Below are 14034 nucleotides of genomic sequence, written 5' to 3'. Positions count from 1 at the left end.
ATAAATTTGGACTTAAATAATAGCTGGTAATCTAAAGGTATTTGCACTCTCCAACTGTGTGTTTGTGTTTGGCAATTTAGAATTTATATTTACATACATATATACTTATACATGTGTTAGGAGGAATACTTTTATTCTATTCTGCACAGGTTGTTTTTTTGGTTGGTCTAATAATCAAGTTAACATGAGACAGATTAACAGGAAAAAGAACACATTTAATTTCATACGTACAGGAACCCCATACACATGACAATTTCAAAGATAGAAAGCTGGAGGGAGGCACATGTGCCATCTTGAGCCAAGGAATAGGATAGGGGCCTGGGACTTCAAAGGGAGGAGGGCAATCCACAGGACGTTAATAGGAACAGATGTTCTGCGATTAGATGTTTGCCCTGCCATACATATAGGTTATAAAAATTTAATTCTTGTGATAAATCTTATTATGAGCAAGACTCCCAATTTAAATTCTTTAAGGAAGAGGTAAAAGTTTTGCTTGAGCCCGTAGGGTCTCGATTGCCTTCAGTTTGAAATTATTCTCAAGCCGAAGTGGCATATCCTGGGGAGGCCTGTTCTGAACCCCTTTCCATGGTATCAGTTAAGGCCTAACTTTGAAATTTTGTGTTTACTTGTGGGGCTCACAAAGACTAATAGAATCAGTCCTGGAGAAGGCTTTGCTATTTGAATTGCCACAGAACAATGTTAGATTAAGAGTCCAGATGTACTCTGAAGATGAACAGTGGGAGATTACACTAATATCAAAGAACTCAAAATGGGAAATGTCCTGTAGCAAAGTCTCTGCATTTATCCGAGATTTCCAGGAGAACCATTATCTAGGGGAAGATGGCAAAGTATAGTGTACACTTCTAGTTTGGAGAAATTAGGAAAACTTTGTCTAACCACTTCCAGTCATGCTAATTTTCATAGTGTTTTAAGAAAGAGACTCATCTTCGAAAACAAAACAGTGGGAGCTTTTGAGGATACAAATTCAACTGCCACCAGCTGAATAATGATCTGGTTGTCCTTACCAAACTTATTATTTTATGGCTGCTCAGTGATTAATGTCATTTAAAATTACTATATCTGTCATTTCACTCCCATATGGACAAATGCCACCATTCAAACATCATTATCATGTACCCATTTTTTCCTGAGGAGCTACTGAATACTTCAGATGCTGTCTTCATGTTTAATAAAAGATTTTAAAAAAGAGGGAATGGTCTGATGCTATTGTTTATGCCCTCTGAGAGCAATTGATTACTGCTTATTTTGATGTCCCTGTAAGGCCCATTCAGTGGTTAATTTCAGGAAAACAGAGAGCACCTGGTCCCAATTCTAGCCATATATAGAACCACCTAGGGAGTTTTAATATCTATCTATCATCTATCTATCTATATCTATCTATCTATCTATCTATCTATCTATCTATCTATCTATCTATCTATCTATCTATCTATCTATCATCTATCATCTATCTATCTATCTATCTATCTATCTATCTATCTATCTATCTATCTATCATCTATCATCTATCTATCTATCTATCTATCTATCTATCTATCTATCTATCTATCTATCTATCTATCATCTATCTATCTATCATCTATCTATCTATCTATCTATCTATCTATCTATCTATCTATCTATCATCTATCTATCTATCTATCATCTATCATCTATCATCTATCATCTACCTATCATCTATCTATCATCTATCATCATCTATCTATCATCTATCTATCTATCATCTATATCTATCTATCATCTATCATCATCTATCTATCATCTATCTATCTATATATATATATAAATCTATATCATCTAAATCTATCTATATCTATACATCTATATATCTATATATATGTCATCTATATAATATATATCTATATCTGTATCCTCTATATCTATATCATCTATCTATATCTATCTATATCTATATCACTTATAATTACTGGGCTTTAAGCCAAAGCTACTGAATGCAGACTTCCAGGGGTTATTCCCATCAAGTTATATTTAAACATGTTCTCTTAATACTTTTATTGCAGCTGTCCCTGGACTGAAATTCACCACAAGTTCTAGCTCTGATGCTAGATAGTACTGATCAAGTCCAAATAATATTCAATTTATATATCTATAAAATGGAGATACTATCCATTTTAAGTTGTTGTGATGACTAGATGAGAAACACAAGGAGGCTTTTTAGCACAGTTTATAGCACATAGTAGGCCTACAGTAAGGTATGGATGAGACTGTTGGGTGTTCGTGAAAATTCATTTTCTCTGACTTCTGGACACTCAGCTAGATTGCATTTCTCAGGCCACCCTGTATTTAGCTATGTTCATGTGACTAAGCTCAAGCCAATAGAATGCAGCATAAGAGATATGAACCACTTCCATATTTGGACCAAAAAGGCCTTCACAGTGAACCTACAATGATTGTTTCCCCTCTGGCAATCTAACTGAGATCACCTACAGAGTGGCCTGGGAATCTGTATTGAGCATGGAGATTCAACAAGAACAAGCCAAGGTTCCTGAATGCTCAAGTAGAATAAACTTCATTTATGTTAAGCTTCTATGATTTGGGGTTTACCTCTTATAGCACTTAGCACCCTATGTTTGCTGTTCAACTATTTTAATTTTCTTTTAAAAATAACAGTAACATGAAAGATTTTTCCCTCTCACTTATCTGTCTATTGTGGTGTGCCCTATTTTATCAGCTGTGTAACTGACCAGAAATTCCAGTGCTCATAAGATACAAGAAGTACTTTGCAGGTTCCTGCAGCCACAATAGGAACACTTGGTGTCAGAGAATTGTTCTGTCCTTTAAAGAAGATCACCTGATGTCAGGGACCATGCTGCAAGATCTCACCATATGTCTCCTTCAGTGTTTAGGGAGAGCAAGATAGATACACACAGTGGATTATATTTAGAGAATTTATTCTCATTCACAAAGGATATTGTACTTTTTTGGGTTCCAAAGAACTACAGGTGCTCATGGTCCTCTGCATGCCATTTGTTTATGAATAACTTCTTATGAAAAGTTTTTCCTAGGACTGCAGTGATTACACTTCTCTTTTCACCATTGCTGTTTGGGATTTCCTTTCTCTTCTCTGACTGCTACTTCTAAGTAGCACTTACTTTCATATCAACACTAATATTCTAACACTAATATTACACAGGGCTGGTCCAGAAGGATGCTACTTTGGGAAGAATGGGAATGGTGTGAACGAGAGAGTGTAGGGGAAAATAAAACAAACTTAAAACTAATCTTCTCAGGGACTCTCTTTCCCACTTTTAAGTTCTCGGAGTAACAACTTCAATGCCCTATACAATTTTTCTCAGTTTACTCATTTGCTCCAATATTATTCTACATCTTGCATTCCTCATATTCAGTTCATTTGATGCCTTAGAGAGACAGGATCATTGTTTTACTTCTTAAATACAACTAAATCTTTAGCCCTTTGTATACTCAAAAACTCATTTTAACAGATTTTTATGGTTTGATATTTTCTATAGGATGTGAGTTGGAGGTCACGAGTATAGTTCACCTCACTTGCTAACTGATAAATTGCTAGTGACTTCTTGAGATGCTAAGTTTAGAAAAGTTTGAGACTCAAAGTGTAGTCTCAGCAAGAAAAAGTACCTTCATCAATTAGGGGTGTCTTTCCCAGTTTCAGGGGGAAAGCAATGGCATTCATGCCAGGAGTTATCTCCTGAATTGTGCCCTTTCAAAAAAACCAAATAAGAGGAAGATGATAATTATGACTACAAAAAGAAAGTTTAAAAGAGCAATTTTTTTTGTCTATAGGAATAGTGGAGTGTGGACATGCCTTTTCAGAGGTAAGAAAAGATCAATCTTGAGACATACTTTTGAGATCCAAGTATATTAAAAATCAAGAAAGTACAAAAAATATTGTAAATATGGTGATATTTTAAGTGCTTAACAACTAAAGTTCTATAAATACCATCTTTCAGTTCTTTTAGTGTATCCCCCTGGCTTGTATGCATAAACTTATTTGGTGATAAAAATAGAAGTCAGAATTAGAGCTCTTTCATTCATGAAGGATTGGCCAAATGGCCCTTGAATTCAACTCTGAAAATGAGCCATGTAACCAGACCAATTTCTTTTGTACAGTAAAAGAAAGAATGGGAAATACCTGTCAGAAGGAAGAGGGAAAGAATGAAAGAGGAAACAGGAGGCCAATTCCCAAAGCAAGTGACATAAGAGAAAGGTGGTGATGGGTAAACTATTTCAAGGTGGAGAAACATGGTATCGGGGGGCCCTGAGACCCTAATTCCTTAGGATTTTTCTCCTGGAGCCTCATTCCCTGATTTTTTTTCTCGAATTACCTTTCATCAAAGAGTTGTCAACCCCAGCTGCTAACTCTCAAGTTACTTGTGAATTTTTGACCCCAAGTGCTATCAATCAGTACCAGCATTTGATATCTTACTTGTGGTGCTTGGTGGAAACAGAGGCTGTGGACAGAAGTTTCTGATCCATCGCTGAAGGGGTGTAAATGTGCCCAGAAACTCAAATTGGATATCATATTTCATTTCCTCCTATAAGCATGGATTTTCTGGTAGCCCTTTTATACTTTGAATACAGTTCTAAACCATGGACTCATGATATGAATTATAGCCTTCCTGTGCTGAATGGGTAATACCCATTGTGTATAACATTATGTCTATGGCAAAATATGTCTCAAATTCCATATAATTGACTTCCAAAGAACATTTGCTTTACACCAATTTGTAATGGTAAGCTCACTCCCCTGCTTTCTTTTTTCAGTTATATAATGAAATTGAATGAAGCAGGTGTCAGATCCACATCTCCCCATACACTCACTTTACCAGTTCAGAGAAGAAAGAAATGAATTTAATGCCAAGTCACTGACTTGGTTGCTTGTGTTTCATCAGACCCTAATAATTTCTCACACACTGCATTCCTCTAGCACCTCCATGCTGCTTAAGACAAACCCAGAGAGTGAATAATTATTAACTGGATTGTGAAAGCTACAGGTTTGGCTACAAGTTAAGTATCACAAGTGATGAATGTTTATATTAACCTTTCTTGTTTTATGTTCTTAAATATTTTTTATGAAAAGTTGACAAGAAAGAGAGCTACTTTTGAGATGTACTCTGAATACAGCTAGCTAAACATGTCATCTACCTGCCTGCACTGTGATTTTACTTATGATTTGGGGGAATTGAGGAAATGAAGTGCTGTGTATGAGATAAATTCACTTACATAAAATTTAAAACAACAAAACACTATTGTCGATGGTATAGACATATATGTAAGAGTATAAAAATAGGCACAGAGAGGGCGTATGCTGGTATCAGGCTACGATTACTTCTGAAAAGGTCAAAGAATGAGATGATGGTGAGGCTATTGCTGTTAACTGTATTTTGTTTTTAAAGATGAGATGCAAGTATGGAAATATATTAACATGTAAACCTGTTGTATCTGCTACTGTATACAAACAAATACAACAGATTTTAAAATATTTTAATTAATATTTTAAACTACATTTTAAAAGTGAATTACAGGATTGCAAAGTAAGAAACAGTTCTATTAACTTTTTCAAACTTTTAGGCAGTAACTATCATATGTGAAATGATTCAGTTATTTAATTTAGGTTTAAAAAATTCTTCTCACTTTTCAGTGCTAATTGTGAGTTGAGTAATCTAACTGATACTGTCTTATTATTTGATTCCACTTTATCTTCACCAATAGGGTTATGTTTGTTATCTAATATAAATTCATACATTTTAAATATGAACTTTAAAAATAATTTGCTTAGTGTTCTTAAATTTAGGAATAAATCATTTCACTGTAAAATATACATATTAGTGCCCTTCATGTTACATTATGTTAAGTAAGGTAGAATTGAGGGTAATGAAAGTAGATTGTGCTAACTATATCACTGCATCATTGTAGAATAGCTCTATTTCAGTTAGGTTCCTTGAGGAATTATGAAAAGAACACTGGAGAATGAATGAAATGGACAGAAGAAAAGTTTTCACTTCCTTTCCCTGAGAATAGACTTTAGGCAGCTTAGAAAATTCCCTTACAGTATGGAAAAATCACATTACAAATTGTTACCTGAGTTTCTGAGAAGAATCAAAATAGAAAATAAAATTAATATAAATGTTAGTTTTTCCATTAATATAAGTGATGACCTTTAATAGAGGGCCTCCAACTTCCAATAAATTCCTCTAGGATTTAAAAAAAAAATGTTTCAGAATTAAAATGAGTCATACTCTATCTTGAGATTTAATAAAATATTGTGGCTTTTTTTTCTTTTAATTTTAGTTTAGGCATAACAAAGAATATTCAAATGCATATTTGGAATTTACCAATGTTCATTTAACTTTAAATGAAAGTCATTATCAGAATTCCATTGATTTACAGCATTGCTATAAGCAACTGGTCAACATCAACGCCGATTTAATAGGAACATTAATTGCATATGCAACCGTGTGAGATAAAATAGAAAGACAATCAATTAGAGCATTGTCATTGTCTTCATCATTATGATCGTCTTTATCATAATGATGACTAACATTTTTAAACTTTTCACAGCTTGCAAAGTGCTTTCATCTTCAGTATCTCTCACATTTCACAATCATCTTGAAAGTGGGTAGAACATTCCCCTAGAGTTGAAAAATCTGAAAAATACAGAAAAATAAAAACAATACTACAAATAAGAAGACACTGTTTCTATGTCTGGTGGCATTTTAAAGAGACAAATGCAGGACAAGAGCCCATTATGGAGGAAGGAAGTCAGGAAGATGTGCTGTTAGCTGAACAATGGGATTATGTTTATTTTAAGATCTCTAATGTTTGGTTAGTAACTGCTCAAATAACATTAAAATAATTGGAGAAATATATATTTTTAACTAATTATTATGAAAATACTTGAATTATTATAGAGAAAAATGTTATAATAAATTCATATGGAACCATCAGCAATCTTGTTCCCTCCATATCCCCACCCAGGCCCCACATAACCCATACTAGATTATTTTGAAGCAAACCTAAGATGTCATATCATTTCATTTATAAAAATGTAAATAGACTTTATAAAAGAAACTAAGTCCATTTGAATTGAATGTGGGTTTAAGTAGAAGAAAATATTCTTTGATTCAACACTCAAAATTGGTGGGGGATTTTTTTGGAATTTATTTATTTTCAAACTCCTGGACAAATTTGGACCCCTTCTGTGTGAATAACACATTCTACCTGAAATTTCATAATGTAAACTCTCCCTGAGGCTAACCAAAAATGTTGTATATTTTTATTTATCTGATACAGCCTTGAGTAAAAATGAATTCATATAACTGTTCGTTGAATGACTAATTACATGGATAAAGTGACATAAACATGGCTAATTTTTGGTAGATGGCCACAGTAAACAGGTGGTCATCCTACTCTTGTTAGTCAAGACACTCAATTTTTAACACTGCCTGCCACAAACTTTGTGATCTTGAGCAAGTCAGATAACTTTTATGGATCCTTTGCTCTCACTAATAAAATAAAGGGATTATATGCTAGATTACCTCTAAAATGAATAGTTATTATCATTTTTAACACTAAATTGTGTTATTCTATTTCTGAAGTTCTTTATTTCTTATTTCCATTATAAACATTCATTATTTTGAGGCCAAGAGTCCTTATTCAACAGTGACTCTTACCTCATAAATAAGCTCTATTCCCTATGTGAGATAGGTCTGCCAAATATAGAAAAGGAGCAATGATGAACAGAAAGTCGACAGTAATTATAGTGGCAAATCAATCTTCAAGGACAGAACTTGAACACTGAGAGCAAAACCATTATACCTATCAAGTTTATGAAATTACATAATTCAATCTTTTTTGAAATGTTGAGTACAAATTGACCATTATTAATTTCTTTGCTGATAACTCATTGTAAACATCTGTGACACTGTACTCATATTAAACTATAAATTTTTAATGTTAATAGTGGGTTGTTATTTTTTAGTAGATACATTCCTATTAGTCTGCCTCACTGCTGATCTCCAATGTGAAATATAAATGTTAAAAATACAGAGACTGTATTTTAGAATTTTTAAAGAGATTATTTAAAGAATATATTGCTTTTTAAGAATCTATTCAGTGATTTAACACAGAGAAGGAGAAGCCACCTATCTCCTTAAAGTTACTTTTGAAAAGAAGCTCACCAAATCTGAGCTATATTGTTGCCTTTGGCAATGCTTCCTGGCAGTCCTTGAGCATCTACATATTAAGTATTTGTTGATCATATATTAAAACATGAAAAGAAATCTGAAAATACTTTCAATATTCTACATAACATTAGCTTTTATTCACATTATAGTTTTACGTGGCCTAGGAATCAATTACTGCAAAAATCATTATGCTTTATGGTATTTTTCTGTATGGCTAAGAATACTAAACCGAAACTCGTTCCCAAGAGTTGAGGATAGAGAATTTAAAAGATTAGTGAAGCCAGAATTCCAAAAATATTTTATGCAACAACAAACAAAAACCCAAGAGAGGAAATGCTTCTCCTTGGGAAAAACATAACAGAGAGAGGCATATAGGTACTCAAACACACACACACATTTCTAAGTGTAATTTAGAGAGTAACTGAACCATGCTTCTACTTATGGAGAACAAAAATATACTTTGAAAAAATATTCTCAGGCTCTAACTTTAGTTCGTTTCTACTATTCAGACATGATGCATCAGGAAACGTTGGAAAAATTAGAGGATGTGCTAAAACCATTATTGTGTGTAAATATAATATTTAAGCTTCTTTATGTTACTTAACTTATGGAAATATAAGGCACAGCCTTAGCATTTTAGCATTCAAGGTGGAATCTTAGACACCTTGAACTTCTATGATAAAGACTTTAAGATACTTTACAGTCTTTTAAACTTGAAGGTAACAACTTGTTGAAAAATACTTCTGCATCAGACATGTTTTATCAGTCAGCTGTCTTAGTGCATTGTATTTTGGGTCTGACTCCTTGGATAATTTATAAAATTACTTTAGCTTATGTGTAGAAAATTAATCTATCCAAGGTATAGCTTTAGACTGAACTATCCCATCTGTCATAAAGTTGAGGAAATATTTTAAGAAAATTATTTAAAAACTTCATTTTTAAAGGTCAATGATGTGGGCTTATATTTAAGAAACAATTTTCTTAATTTTCTGCCTATTTTTCCTTCTCAGTTATTTGAGGCTGGTTTGTATTGTATAACAATTTTTAAATGTCTTCCTGAACTTTAACCCAAATTTTTAGGTAATGAGAAAACATTAAATCTCTCTAAGTACCACAAGAATACTTAATCATTTCATCATTATAATAGCGAGGGGAAAATTAAAAAGGCTTTTTGGAAATGGTGTAGTAAGTTGTGGTAAATAAATTAAAGCTCTTGTGATATACATAAAAATCCAGAATTTTTATTTTATGATAATAGTGGGAAAATTGATAGAGGAAAGAGTTGAGATATCCAGTTGAGAAGTTGAACTCAGAACACTTGCCTAGAAGTATGAATTTCCAAGATACACCTTCATTAAAAATCTATCGTATACAGACTTAAAAATAAATATATGTGTTCTGCCAGTGGATGCGGTCCAGTGAGCATTGTTAAAGTCTCCTCTCCTGCAGTCCTCATATCTAAGTCAGTCTCCTAAAGAGCCCAAACAGCTGCAGATGCTTTTTATCAGCTTTGAAACATCTGATAATGAGAGCCCGAGGAGCCATGCTGAGCAACGGGAACTCTTGCAGCCTGTGTGGTGCTGAGAGATCCAAACACCAAGCTCTCCAGGGGCTTTGGGTTTGTCCTCTATGTCATTGTAGAGGACATGCATGCAGCCATGACTGCAAGGTCACACGAGGTGGATGGAAGAATTGTGGAAACAAAGGAGGCTGCCTTAAGAAGATTCTCAACTGTGAAAAAGATATTTGTGGTGTGAAAGAAGACACTGAAGAACATCACCTAAGAGATTATTTTGAACAGTGTGGGAAAATTAAAGAGACTGAAACCATAACTGACTGAGACAGTGACCAGAAGAGAGACTTTGCTTTTGTAGCCTTTGATGACCATAACTCTGTAGACAAGATTGCCATTCAGAAATACCATACCGCAAATGGCCACAGCTGGAACTAGGGAAAGCCTTAGCTAAGCAAGAGATGGCTAGTGCTTCATCCGGCTAACGAGGTGGAAGTGGTTTTGGAAACTTTGGTGATCGTCATGGAGGTAGTTTGGGTGAGAATGACAACTTTGGTCTGAAGGAAATTTCAGTGGTGAAGGTGGCTTTGGTGGCAGCTGTAGTGGTGGTAGATATGGTGGCAGTGAGATTTGCTATCATGGATTTGGTAATGATGGAAGTAGTTTTGGAGGTGACAGAAGCTATAATGATTTTGGCAATTACAACAATGAAACTTCAACTTTTGGACCCATGAGAAAAGGAAACTTTGGAGGGAGAAGCTCTGGCACTATGGAGGTGAAGGTCAGTACTTTGCCAAGCCATGAAACCAAGGTGGGTATGGCTGCTCCAGCAGCAGTAGTAGCTATGGCGGTGGCAGGAGGTTTTAATTACCGCCAGGAAACAAAGCTTAGTAGGGGAGGAGAGCCAGAGAAACTACAGCTTATAACATATTTGTGAACTCAGCCAAGCACAGTGGGGCAGGGCCTAGCTGCTACAAAGAAGACATGTTTTAGACAGTACTCATGTGAATGGGCAAAAAACTCAAGGACTGTCTTTGTGACTAATTGTATAACAGGTTATTTTAGTTTCTGTTCTGTGGAAAGTGTAAAGCATTCCAACGAAGAGTTTTAATGTAGATTTTTTTTTTTTTGTACCCGAGCTGTTGATTGCTAAATGTAGTAGTCTGATCATGAAGCTGAATTAATGTGTCTTAAAAAAATCTATGATGTCAAATGCTTGCTGTAGTCATGGCAATGCATTTATGGTGGCTATATGAGTAAGGACTGAATGATACAGCTAAAATCTGCTCAAACCATTTGTGTCTATCAAAAACCTAGAAGTAAAGAAATGTGCCATGTTCTGCTGTGATGATTTTTGTTGTCAACTCATGACAAATTGATTTGAGTAAATAAATTAATGCCACATCTTGGTGGCTACATTTCTATCTCTTTGAGCCTACTCTATGTATATCAAATTTTTCTTCAAGCTTAATCTTATCTACTCCATTCTCCCTCTACCCACAATATTTTCTTACCTCTGGAACTTGGTTAAAAAGAACATGAATAGCCAAATTCAATCAAATAATCAAAAGGTAGTAAGTGTTCCCAGGAAAGTGTATTCTGAGTAAGCTTACCTCATTTCCTTGAACTTATATACCTTCATAAGCCATCTTTTTTAGTAGAACGAACTAGTACTACTAACAGAACTCTCTGTTTTCTTTAATTTATTGAGTCCTTGAATTAATGCATGTGTCTGGCCCTGGAAATGGCTGCAGGTGACCATGGACTGGTAAACAGGCAGATACAAAACATGCTTCCAGCGAAATATTTGCTTAAAGAAGACCATCTGCATAGTTTCAAAACATAAGAGGGTGATAGAATGACAAAGAACTTTAAATTATAGCCACGTTATGAAATAATTGAGCAAGCGCAGGGGAAGTATAAATCTTCTTTGGTAAAACCTCTCCTCTTCCTTCCTTTGACACAGCTACCTAAACCTGTCATTTCTGCTGTGTGTCTGGATACTACTAAGAAGGAGGTAAGGACACACCCGCATACATTCTTACTTTCTTTCTCAGCAGTGAGATCCCTTTTCCAGAAAAGGGAAGTTACAGAGCCAAGATGAAAACACAAAAGAGTAAATGTCATATTGCATCAGACCAGAGGTTTTTATTTAGCCCCCACATTTTGAAAATGTGGGATGCATATTCCTGGTTATAAAAATTTGAGATGTAACAGAGACATGGCATTACATAACATTGACTCCAATAGTAAGAAATACTCAGTTTTCTAGACTCTCAATCCTTTCATTGACCTCATAAGTACTTATGTTTTTAAATATGTAGTTTATACCTTCTTAATATTTGCTAGTTGTTCTTCATAATAATGGGAGCAGACCTCAGCTCAGAATCTCCATCAGGCAACAGTATCCATCTATAATTCAATATATACTTTTTTATATTCAATATATATTTTAGTAATTACTTAGTTATAGTTCTTTATTACAATGACAATACAAAATCTTCTTCAAAATAAATAAGTTGCATACACAGGAGTTGGATAAAGAGTCAAAGCACATTGACTTTTTCTTCCAAGATGCTAACTTTGGTAGATATGAGATATGAAATATAGTGTCCTGACTTTACTAAAATTACCTTTAAAAATTACAAATTGATCAGTAAAGGAAGACAATTTAAAAAGCTTTTTAACCAGTACCAAATATTTCATAACTGGAAATCCTATACTCTATTATTTTTTTAATGCTGGAAATAAATGTTTTTTAAAAGCCAGTTCTAGTTAAGAACCTTAAGATTTGTAGCTTGTAAATGCAATAGCTTAAGCTTTTATCCATCTGATACTAAATACTTAAAAGTCATCCCTCACATATGTTCTTCATCCTTCTGCAGCATCTCCTAGTCTGTCAACTAAATGAAGCATCTACAGGCAGAACCAAGAAAGTTGGGAGCACTGGAATTCAGGAATAATCTCATTCATTTATTCAGTCACTTTTTTTCTCTTTAATCAGCCAGTATTCATAAATCTTGCTGTTGTGCAGCTCTGTGTTAGGAAATGAAGACGCTAAGTAAAATATCATATGTGATCTCAAAAATACAGTAGCTGTGAAACAAATTACATTTGACTTACAAATACATTTTTGTCTTTCAAGGCAAAGAATAAGAAAAACTGGCTATTAAAAGTTTTGTTTGTCTTTTTCCTGAAGGACATGCTGTGTTGAAGTCGATAGCTCTCTGCCATTCTCTATTACTTGTATCTCCGCTCTGCCCCTGAGAACATTGAACTGATGACACCAAGTTCAGAATAGAGTGGAGAGTCTCTGTTTTTGAAGTGTTTGTTTAATTAAACAAACTGAATAAACTGATCTGCAAAGACTTCCTGGTGCTGTGGGAACATACAGAAGAGTATCCAACTGATCCTGGTGTAAGAGAAGACAGATAAATTTTGAAAAACAAGTAACTGTTATCCCAGTGAAAAGAGGAGAAAAATATCCCCTAGGCAAAGGGAACAGCACATAAAAAGACGTAGCAGCTCGGGGTACATACTGTGCTGTAGAAGCTTTTTGAGAGTAGAGGAGCCAAAGAGATGAAGTTTGAAGGAGACAGTCTGAAGCCAGATTAAGAAGTGTCTTTTATACCATAATAAAGAGTTTGGGATTTATCTTAAAACAGCGGGTTGATACTAATGGTAGCTCCTGTTTTCCCAGGTAACAGCTAGCTCTAGGATAATCAAGGGTTTGATGATGACAAGATCTTCTGCTCTCGCCCCAAACCTATTTGATCTCAGGGCTCTAAGTCCTCCTGTCTTTCTCTTACTTGTGGGTCCTGAGTTAATTTCATGATCCCTTTGGGCATTTTCTCTCTTGGGCTTCTTTTCTCTGTCATCCTGAAAGTGATTCAGCCAAGGGAGCCAAGTCACATTAGATTAAATCAGGTACCTTGGGCTCTAAGTTGCTCCTTCACATAAGTAGGCTGAAAAGTAGATTAAGGGTCAAGATGACTGTGGTTTCCTTTGGCATTTTTTCCTCTCTCTCCTCTATTTTCTCTCTACCTACTATTCATGGAGGACTAGGATTTTTATTTTTTTTTTACTTTTGCAATCAGCTAAGTGCTCTTCCAAGGTACAGTATTTCAAAAATTGAATTTAAAGAAAGCATGTTGTTAATATCAAAAAAATATGCTCCATAACAAAAGAAAATATTTGGAATATCATTTATGTTTAAATTAACCATTACAATGACTAAAATTAAGATAATTATTTTTCCTGTGTGCTTCATGTCTTAACACCACAGGTGAGAAAATTAGTATAGTCAGTCCTTTC

At 34.5% G+C, this 14034-nt stretch overlaps 1 pseudogene; it reads left to right on the top strand.

Annotated features, from left to right (window-relative positions):
* Positions 1–716: 716 nt before the first annotated feature.
* Positions 717–10587, top strand: LOC107538878 (heterogeneous nuclear ribonucleoprotein A1-like; annotated as a pseudogene).
* The last annotated feature ends 3447 nt before the right edge of the window (positions 10588–14034 follow it).

This window comes from Miniopterus natalensis, chromosome 2 (assembly GCF_054644295.1).
Source record: "Miniopterus natalensis isolate mMinNat1 chromosome 2, mMinNat1.hap1, whole genome shotgun sequence".
Taxonomy (NCBI): Eukaryota; Metazoa; Chordata; class Mammalia; order Chiroptera; family Miniopteridae; genus Miniopterus; species Miniopterus natalensis.
The sequence above is the reverse complement of the archived record's forward strand: the minus strand, read 5'-3'. Positions and strand labels throughout refer to the sequence as shown.